The sequence below is a fragment of the Chrysochloris asiatica genome, unplaced genomic scaffold (assembly GCF_000296735.1).
Source record: "Chrysochloris asiatica unplaced genomic scaffold, ChrAsi1.0 scaffold00049, whole genome shotgun sequence".
In the NCBI taxonomy this organism is placed as follows: domain Eukaryota; kingdom Metazoa; phylum Chordata; class Mammalia; order Afrosoricida; family Chrysochloridae; genus Chrysochloris; species Chrysochloris asiatica.
The window spans coordinates 10200186-10209095 of NW_006408567.1; positions in this window are offsets into that span (position 1 = coordinate 10200186).

The window sequence follows — 8910 nt, forward strand, 5'->3', positions numbered from 1 at the left end:
TTTTTCCTCTTCTTTCTTCTTTGGGTTGAGCTCTGATCATCCAGTCATTGGAGCCAGGTCAAGTGGGTATTATCTACTGTGCTGCTCTGTTTTTATTTTCAAGTTCCCAGGTCTAAAAGTAGCTGCTATCATGGGTTGAAGTTTTTGTTGTTGTTGTTAAGAGTCATTGAGTAGGTTCTGACTGACTCATAGTGACCCTGTATAGCATTTCTGAGGAGTGGCTGGTAGTAGTTTCGAACCACTGACCTTGCAGTTAGCAGTCTAGGGTTTATCCTACAGCATCGTGGGGTATTAGTCAGGGATTGTGAGTGAGACAGAAAGTAGACTTTATGAATGCTTCAGGACATTAAATGTCCCTGACACCCTCCATCAATCCCTGCAACAGGGAGTGTTCACTTTCCAGGTAGTGATCAGTAGGTATTGTCCAAACTAGAGTTTAACCAACAGAGTTAGCATCTAATCCCTAGGTGGTGCAAACAGTTAACACACTTGGCTCCTAGCCGAAGGGTTCGGGGTTTGAGTCCAACCAGAGATGCTTGCAAAGAAAAGCCTGGCAATCTGCTTCCAAACACTCAGCCACTGAAAACCCTATGGAGCATAGTTCTACTCTGACACACATGGGATTGTCTATGGCAACTGGTTATAAAAAACAAGACTTGAGCAGATGCGAAATCAGTACAGAAGACTTCTGACGATGATTTGAAAACATGTATCTACCTAAATGTCCAATCACAGGGAGCTTAGCTATTTTTGTTATCGTTGTCTTGTTTTGTTTTGCTTACTTCTCATGGTTTTACTGGTCAAAAAGTAAAGGTGAAATGACCTAGAAAGCAACCACTTCAATCCTGGTTATTCACAGCGGAGTACAATCATAGTTAGGAGATAAAATCAACTTTCTTACTGTACCTACCACTCGTGGAGCAACAATAAATAAAGTTGGGCTAAGGCTGGAGCATGGAGGTCCTACATTTCCCCCTCCTATCCTCCACTCCTGGAAAGCTGAGTTGTGTTCAAGCACAATCAAATATCAATCGCCTTTTTCATCCTCCCTCCTCCGATTCTTGTCTTCTCTCAAAAGTCCTATCAGCCCACTGCCCTAGTTGGTTGTGCCGTGTGGCCTTGGACTGGTGCTTAAACGCTTACTGTGTCAGTCTCCTTACCTCTAAGATTAGGGTGATGATTATTATGATTCATTGGAAATCAAAGGAGACAGTTATTAGCACCCATAATCCTCCATAACCATTGTGTTGTTACTTGCAATTGAGTTGTCTCCAATGCATGGCAGGCTTGTGTATAACAGAATGAAACGTTGCCAGCACTGTGCCATCTTCAAGATCATTGGTCTGTGCGAATCCCTAGTTGTGGCCACTGTGAAGTGCTTTCCAACCTGGGGGCTCATCTGCCAGCACTATGTAAGAGTATAATCTGTTGTGATTCATAAGGCTTTCCTTAGCTTAGTCTGGAAGCTCCACTGACACTTGTCCATTACAGGTCAGCCTTCTTGTATTTGAAATTCCAGTGGTATAGTGTCCAGCATCACAGGAACATGGAAGCCACCACTGGAGGGCAGACAGGTGGTAACTATAAGCACTAGTTACTGTCATTGTGGTTACATTTTGTTGTTGCTATTATCGGTCCTGTCATCCCATTGGCTAGCAATGCACGATTTAGATTATGATATGTACAGACAAGAATTATTTCAGAAAGCAAAAGTTCAATCATACCTGTTTTCTCTTACAATTCATAGAATCCACGACAGCATCAAATGGTGCCAAGTAAAAAATCTATTTCAAATGATCAACACTGCTTCCAGCCCCTTTTAACATTAACATAAGGCTTTCCTTAGCTTTAAGAAAAACCACAGGTGTATTCTGAGGGGCTTTCTTAGGGAGTTCTATGCTAAATTGAGTGGGAAGCGATGGTTCAGAGGTAGAATTCTCAACCAGTACACCACATGTGCTATTACCAACCATCTGTCAGTGGAGACTTGAGTGTTGCTATGATACTGAACAGGTTTGTTATTATAACTGAGTAGACGGTGATCTACTTTCAAAAATTAGTCAGTGAGTACTCTGTGGATCACAATGGTTGGCTCCCCAACTGATCATGAGGATGGCACTAGGCCAGGCAGCATTTTGTTCTGTTTTTCAGAGGGTCACCATGACTAGGGGTCCTACTCCATAGCTACATCCTCTAAGCTTGGCTCTCTGCCATGCCAGGACCCATGCTGTTGTGCCAAACCCACGTGGAAGCCAGAAGGCTTCTCCAAGGTGTCTGGGGGAGGGCACCACAATTTCTTCTCTTCGCCAACTGACTAGCACACAATAGGCTCCTCAGAAGTCACAGTATTTCAGCTGTTTTGGCTGCAGAGGTGACAAACTGACTAGATGTCATTCTGCAGCAGCAAAGCATCAGCTTAGGACAGCTCCAAGCAGTAGCAAGCGGGCTGTGGTGAGCAGCGTAAACACCAGGCTGGGAACATGAAGTCACTCTCTGACTCATCTCTGCACATGGAGGCTGAATGAGGCTCAGTCAGGCCCAGAGCGCCTCCAGGCAAGATGCTGGGCTTCTCTGCCATCAAGGCGGGAGGGCATTGTGTGACTCTTCAAAACAATGACTCCTTTGTCTAAGAAGTCCTGGTACTGCTGTGAGTAAGAGCTTCTACCTATACGTGCCAATATAAGAAGTACTTACCCAAAGTGTGCCTTCAGTCATGGTCTACGTTATCTAATATGCTGCTATAATAGAAATACCACAAACAGAAATTTACTCTCTCACAGTTAAGCAGGATAGAAGTCCCACTAGAGGATAGAGTGCCCACTGTAGGGGAAGGTGTTCTCTCTTTGTTGGTGTGGAGAAAGTCCTTGTCTCCTTTCAGCATTTGTAGACCCAACCTTCCTTGGATATTTCCATGTGTCTTGGCATCAATTTTCCCCTGGATCTAGGAGCTTCACAGTTCAGAGACCACGGTCCAAATGAAGCTCTTCTTAGTGGTAATAGGGTTCCCTTTCTCTGCTCACTTCTGTCTCCTTTTAACTTTGTATGGTTAAAGAGATTGCAGGCCACACACCCAGAGGAAACTTTCTTTCAGTTGATTGCCTGTTTATGGCCAATCTCATAATCAAAGTGATTGTATCCTATTAAATATCATCATGGGGAATTACTACAACTTAACAACCTGCGATATGCAGATGATACAACCTTGCTTGCTGAAAGTGAAGAGGACTTAAAATATTTACTGATCAAGATCAAAGAGCACAGCCTTTGGTATGGATTGCATCTCAATGTAAAGAAAACAAAATTCCTCACCACTGGACCAAGAAACAACATTCTTATCAATGGAGAAAAGATTGAAGTTGTCAAGGACTTCATTCTTCTTGGATCAACTATCAACACTCATGGAAGCAGCACTCAACAGATCAAATGATGTATTGCCTTAGGCAAATCTGCTGACTAAGACCTTTTTAAAGTGTTGAAGAGCAAAGATGTCAGCTTGAGGGCTAAGGTGAGCCTGACCCAAGCCATGGTATTTTCAATAACCTCATATGCATGTGAAAGCTGGACAGTGAATAAGGAAGACTATAGAAGAATTGATGCTTTTGAGTTCTGGTGTTGCAGAAGAATATTGAAAGTGCCATGGGCTGCCAAAAGAGCCAACAGAACTGTGTTGGAAGAAGTGCAGCCAGAGTGCTCCTTGGAGGCCAGGATGGCCAGACTTCGTCTCTCATACTTCAGACATATTGTCAGGAGGGACCATTCGCTGAGGAAGGATATCATGTTTGGTAAGGTGGAGGGTCAGAGAAAAAGAGGAACACCCCCAGAGAGATGGATTTTCAAAGTGGCAGCATCAGTGGGCTCAAGCGAGTCAACAATTGTGAGGTTGGCCCAGGACCAGGCAGTGTTTCATTCTGTTGTGCATAGGGCTGCTAGTACCAACTCAATGGCACCTAACAACAACAACAACTGATAAACCACAGAGAATTCTGATCTATTCAAGTTGACACAAAATCTTTATTACCAAAGTTGTCTAAATTTAGGGCATGAGTTTAATTGATTAGTTAATATACTCAACTACTATCCAAAATATTATGTGCTGCCATCCATTTTGGAAGAACAGCAGTCAGAGTGCTCCTTGGAGGCCAAGATGACCAAACTTCGTCACTCATACTTTGGACATATTGTCAGGAGGGGCCAGTCACTGAAGAAGGATATTATGTTTGGTAAGGTGGAGGATCAGAGAAAAAGAAGAAGACCCCCAACAAGATGGATTTGGCCAAGTGGCAGCATCAGTGGACTCAAGCGTGGCAACAGCGGTGAGGTTGGGCCAGGATTGGGCCAACCAACTCCATAGCACTTAATAACAGGATTTGTTCTGCTGTGCATAAGGTCGCTTTGGGTCAGTACCGACTTGATGACACCTCACAACAACAACAACAACCAAAATATTGGAGGTTCAAGTCCACTCAGACATGCCTTGGAAGAAAGGCCTGTCAATCTACTTCCTAAAAATCAACCATTGAAGACCATATGGAGTGCAATTCAGACACATATGAGATCACCATGAATTAGAATTGACCCAATGGCAACTAGTTTTAAACTTGGAAGGCGGTACTTGCATTACCATATTTTTATGCAAATAACATGCAGGTTATATAGCTTTTTGAAAATCTCACAACCTCCTTGCACTCATGATTTATATGGGCATGTTTTCTGTGAAAAACATGGTAGTTTCCTAGAGATGCCATCACAAAGTACCACAAACGTATAAAACCAAAAGTTGAATATCTCACAATTCTCCAAATTTATGGTGTTGGCAAGGCCATGCTCTCTGGAAGTTCTAGAACAGGTATGGTGAATCTTTTTTCCTGTCAAAATTTTAAGATCGTTTGCAAGCCATACAAAATTATCAACATAAAAATTAACCTGCTATATTTGGTCAGAAGTTCTGGTGTGGTGCTACACGTTAATGCACTGGACTGCAAGGTCAGTTTGAACCACAAGGTGGGTGGTTCAAGCTTGCCAACCACTCCTCGGATACCCTATACAGGGTCACTGTGAGTCAGAACTGACTTGATGGCACTTAACAACAACAAATGTGATGGCTGGACTCCTGGTATGGCACTGTAAGATCAGCAATGGACTTGGAACTACAAGGTCTGCAGTTCAAACCAATCAGTTAGTACTTCGAAACCTTACACAGGATGGCTGTGAGTTGGAACCGATCCTATAGCACTTAGCAACAACAATGTGATGATTGGAACTGTGGTTGCCTTGGCAGGGTGAAACATCCTCTGCCCCCTGCCCCCACCCCCTCTATAAGAATAGTTCTTGGCATTCCTTGCCTTGCATCTGCAGCATAACTTAGTCCTCAATAGTTCTGCTCCCTGTGTCTCTGTGGGAGGAGTCTCTTCTCACTTTTGTAAGGACATTACTTATATTGGATTAAGACCCACTGTGCTTCAGCATGGTTTCATGTTCACTTAATTGATAACATTCTTAAAGACCCTATTTCCAAGCAAGGTCATGTTTATAGATACTATATGAGGACATTTTTGGTTTTTGTATATGTTTTTTATTCGGGGGTTGGAATAGAATTTAATTCATAACATGGTTCAAAGCAAGTTTCAGCCTTTATACAGGAATTTTCTTCTTTAGAAATGCTAGTTAATGCAAAAAAAAAAAAAAAAAAAGGAGTAAGGAAGGGAGGGAGGAAAAAAGACTACCAGCTAAGGATATTCACCAAGCCCTTATTAATGCTTAGATTTTAAATTACAATTATGCTTTAGTTCAAACTCATTAATTAAATAATAGGGTATAGTCACAAAAAGATTCACATTAATTAAACTCATCTCCCAAAGTAAAGTCAAATCAATTAGGTCTATTTTTTGCTACCTGGGTCTTAGGAGGAAGTAAGGAGTTGAGAGGAAAGAAGGACCAGGATAAGGCAATGTGAAATTTGCTTTGGGGCAAACAATGTCCAAAACCACCAAAAACATCATTGTTGCTGTTAGGTGCCATCAAGTAGGTACTGACTCATAGTGACCTTATGCACAACAGAATCAAACACTGCCCGGTCCTGGGCCAACCTCACAATTGTTGCCACACTTGAGCCCATTGATGCTGCCATTTTGCCAATCCATCTCGCTGGGGGTCTCCTTCTTTTTCTCTGACCTGCCACCTTACCAAACATGATATCCCTCTCCAATGATATGTCCGAAGTACGAGAGACGAAGTGGGCTTCAAAGAGCACTTTGGCTGCACTTCGTCTAACACAGATCTGTTTGCTCTTTTTGCAGCCCATGGTACTTTCAATATTCTCCTCCAACACCATAACTCAAAGGCATCAATTCTTCTACGGTCTTCCTTATTCACTGTCCAGCTTTCGCATGCACATGAGGTTATTGAAAATACCATGGCTTGGGTCAGGTGCACCTTAGTCCTTAAGATGACATCTTTGCTCTTCAACACTTTAAAAAGGTCTTGTGCAGCAGATTTGCCTAATGTAATACGTTGTTTGATCTCTTGAATGCTGCTTCTGTGAGTGTTGATAGTTGATCAAAGAAGAATGAAGTCCTTGACAACTTCAATCTTTTCTCCTGAGGCAGACAGGCCTGCAGAAATAGGCGCTGGCCCCCCATGTCCCCTAGGCTCATAGCTCATTCCTGGAGCAAGATTTACGTTCCAGGAAATAAGCAACAGACCACCTCAGCCTCATGTGATTACCCAGGCTAATCTCATGTTCCTGACCCACCTCTGGAGGGAACAGAGCCCTGAGCTAATGTTCACCTGCTTCTGCTTCTGTCTTACATGTTCATACAGAGTTCCCCACTGTATGTTTGAATGAACCAATCCCAGGTAACCCCGTGAAGCTGTTGGCCCCTGCTAGCCAAATTCAAATGAACTCATGTATAAACCCCTATTCCCTATAAAATATCCTCACATGGGGAAGACGGGGCTCAGCCTCTGGATATGAATCCACTGAGCCACCTGCTAGCACAATAAAGGCCTTCCTTTGTTACAACCCAAATGGCATTGGTAAGTCCTTCAGAGCGACTCCAGTAACACTCCATTGATAAGAATGTTGTTTAATGGTCCAGTGGTGAGGATTATTGTTTTCTTTACATTGACATGCAGTCCATACCGAAGGCTGTGCTCTTTGATCTTCATCAGTAAGTATTTTAACTCCTCTTCACTTTCAGCAAACAAGGTTGTATCATCTGCATATCACAGGTTGTTAATGAGTCTTCCTCCAATCCTGATGGCACATTTTTCTTCACACAACCCAGCTTCTCAGATTATTTGCTCAGCATAGAGGTTGAATAAGTATGGTGAAAGAATACAACCCTGTCACACACCTTTTTAAATTTAAAATTATTCAATGTTCCCATGTTCTGTTTGAACAGCTGCTTCTTGGTCCATGGACAGACTCCTCATGAGCACAATTAAGTGTTCCAGAATATTCATACTTCACAATGTTGTACATAGCTTGTCATGATCCACACAATCGAAAGCTTTTGCGTAGTCAATAAAGCACAGGTAAACATCTTTCTGGTATTCTTTGCTTTTAGCCAAGATCCATTGGACATCAGCAATGATATCCCTCGTTTCATGACCTCTTCTGTAATTTGGCTTGACCCTCTGGAAGCTCTCTGTCAATGTATGCTTTCAGCCGTTTCTGTACTAATGTTAGTAAAACTTTATTCTCATCGGCTATCAAAGATATTGTCCAATGATTTCCACATTCCATTGGGTCACCTCTCTTTGAAATGGGCACAAATACAATCTCTTCCAATCAGTTGGCCAGATAGTTGTCTTCCAAATTTCTTGGCATAGATGACTGAGTGCCTCCTTTTCCACCTCACTTTCTTGAACGATTTCAATTTTTATTCCATCAATTCCTGGTGCCTTGTTCTTTGCCAATTCCTTCAATGCACCTTGGACTTCCTCCTTCAGTATCATTGGCTCTTGATCATATGCTACCTCTTGAAATGGTTGAACATCAACCATTTTCTTTTGGTACAGTGACTCTGTACATTCCTTCCATCTTCCTCTTTTTTTTAAAGTTTTTATTGTGAATTATGTGATAGCTTACATGGGAGAACATTAGCTTTACATTTATCCTATCTTATTTCATTTCATTGCAATGATTACAATTCCCTGTGTGCATCATCAAACAGCCAAAGGGTACATGCCAGAAGCCTGCCCCCAGCTATCAGCACATAGTTCCTTCTCCCTCTCTGAGTCCAAAGTCCCCAGCCACTCATCTCTCCACATCATCATCTCTACCTCCATCTTTGGTGTCGCTGCTTCTCTGGAAAGGGTCCCGCAGTCTGCTCTTCTCCCTTGATGGTCCCAGGGTCCTCTGCTCCTGGACTGCAAGATCAACCACTCCCCTTCTTTTGTTACAAAACATCTACCTTTTGTTACAAAACATCTACCTTTACATTTACAACTCACAATCAGTCCTGATAGCAATTATTCACTATTGAACTATAAGAGTCTTGACCCCATCTCCTTTTACCATCCCCGTCCAGACAGGTTGGAAACCACTCAGTGAAAATTCTACCTTCTCCGGTACCCTCTGAAATTAGGATCCCTCTTGAAAGCGTGTAAGCCAGTCATTTCGTGCCTTTGTAGCCCCTGCACTTTGGGTAGCCAGTGTCAAAGTTGCCCATCCCTGTCCACCCTGTGTACCAAGGAGGTGAGAAGGATCCTCACTGTAAAGATTCATTCCCTCTTTTGAGCTACTACATCCACAAACATAGATCAAATTCATCAAATTGTAGCAGATTACTCTTTTTTTCCTCTAGTCAAGTTCTAGTCATTCAGCCATTGAAGCCAGATCAAACGGGTACTATCTGCAATTATGGGTGTTCTTGTGCATCTCCCCTTGCTTCATATCAGCTGGAC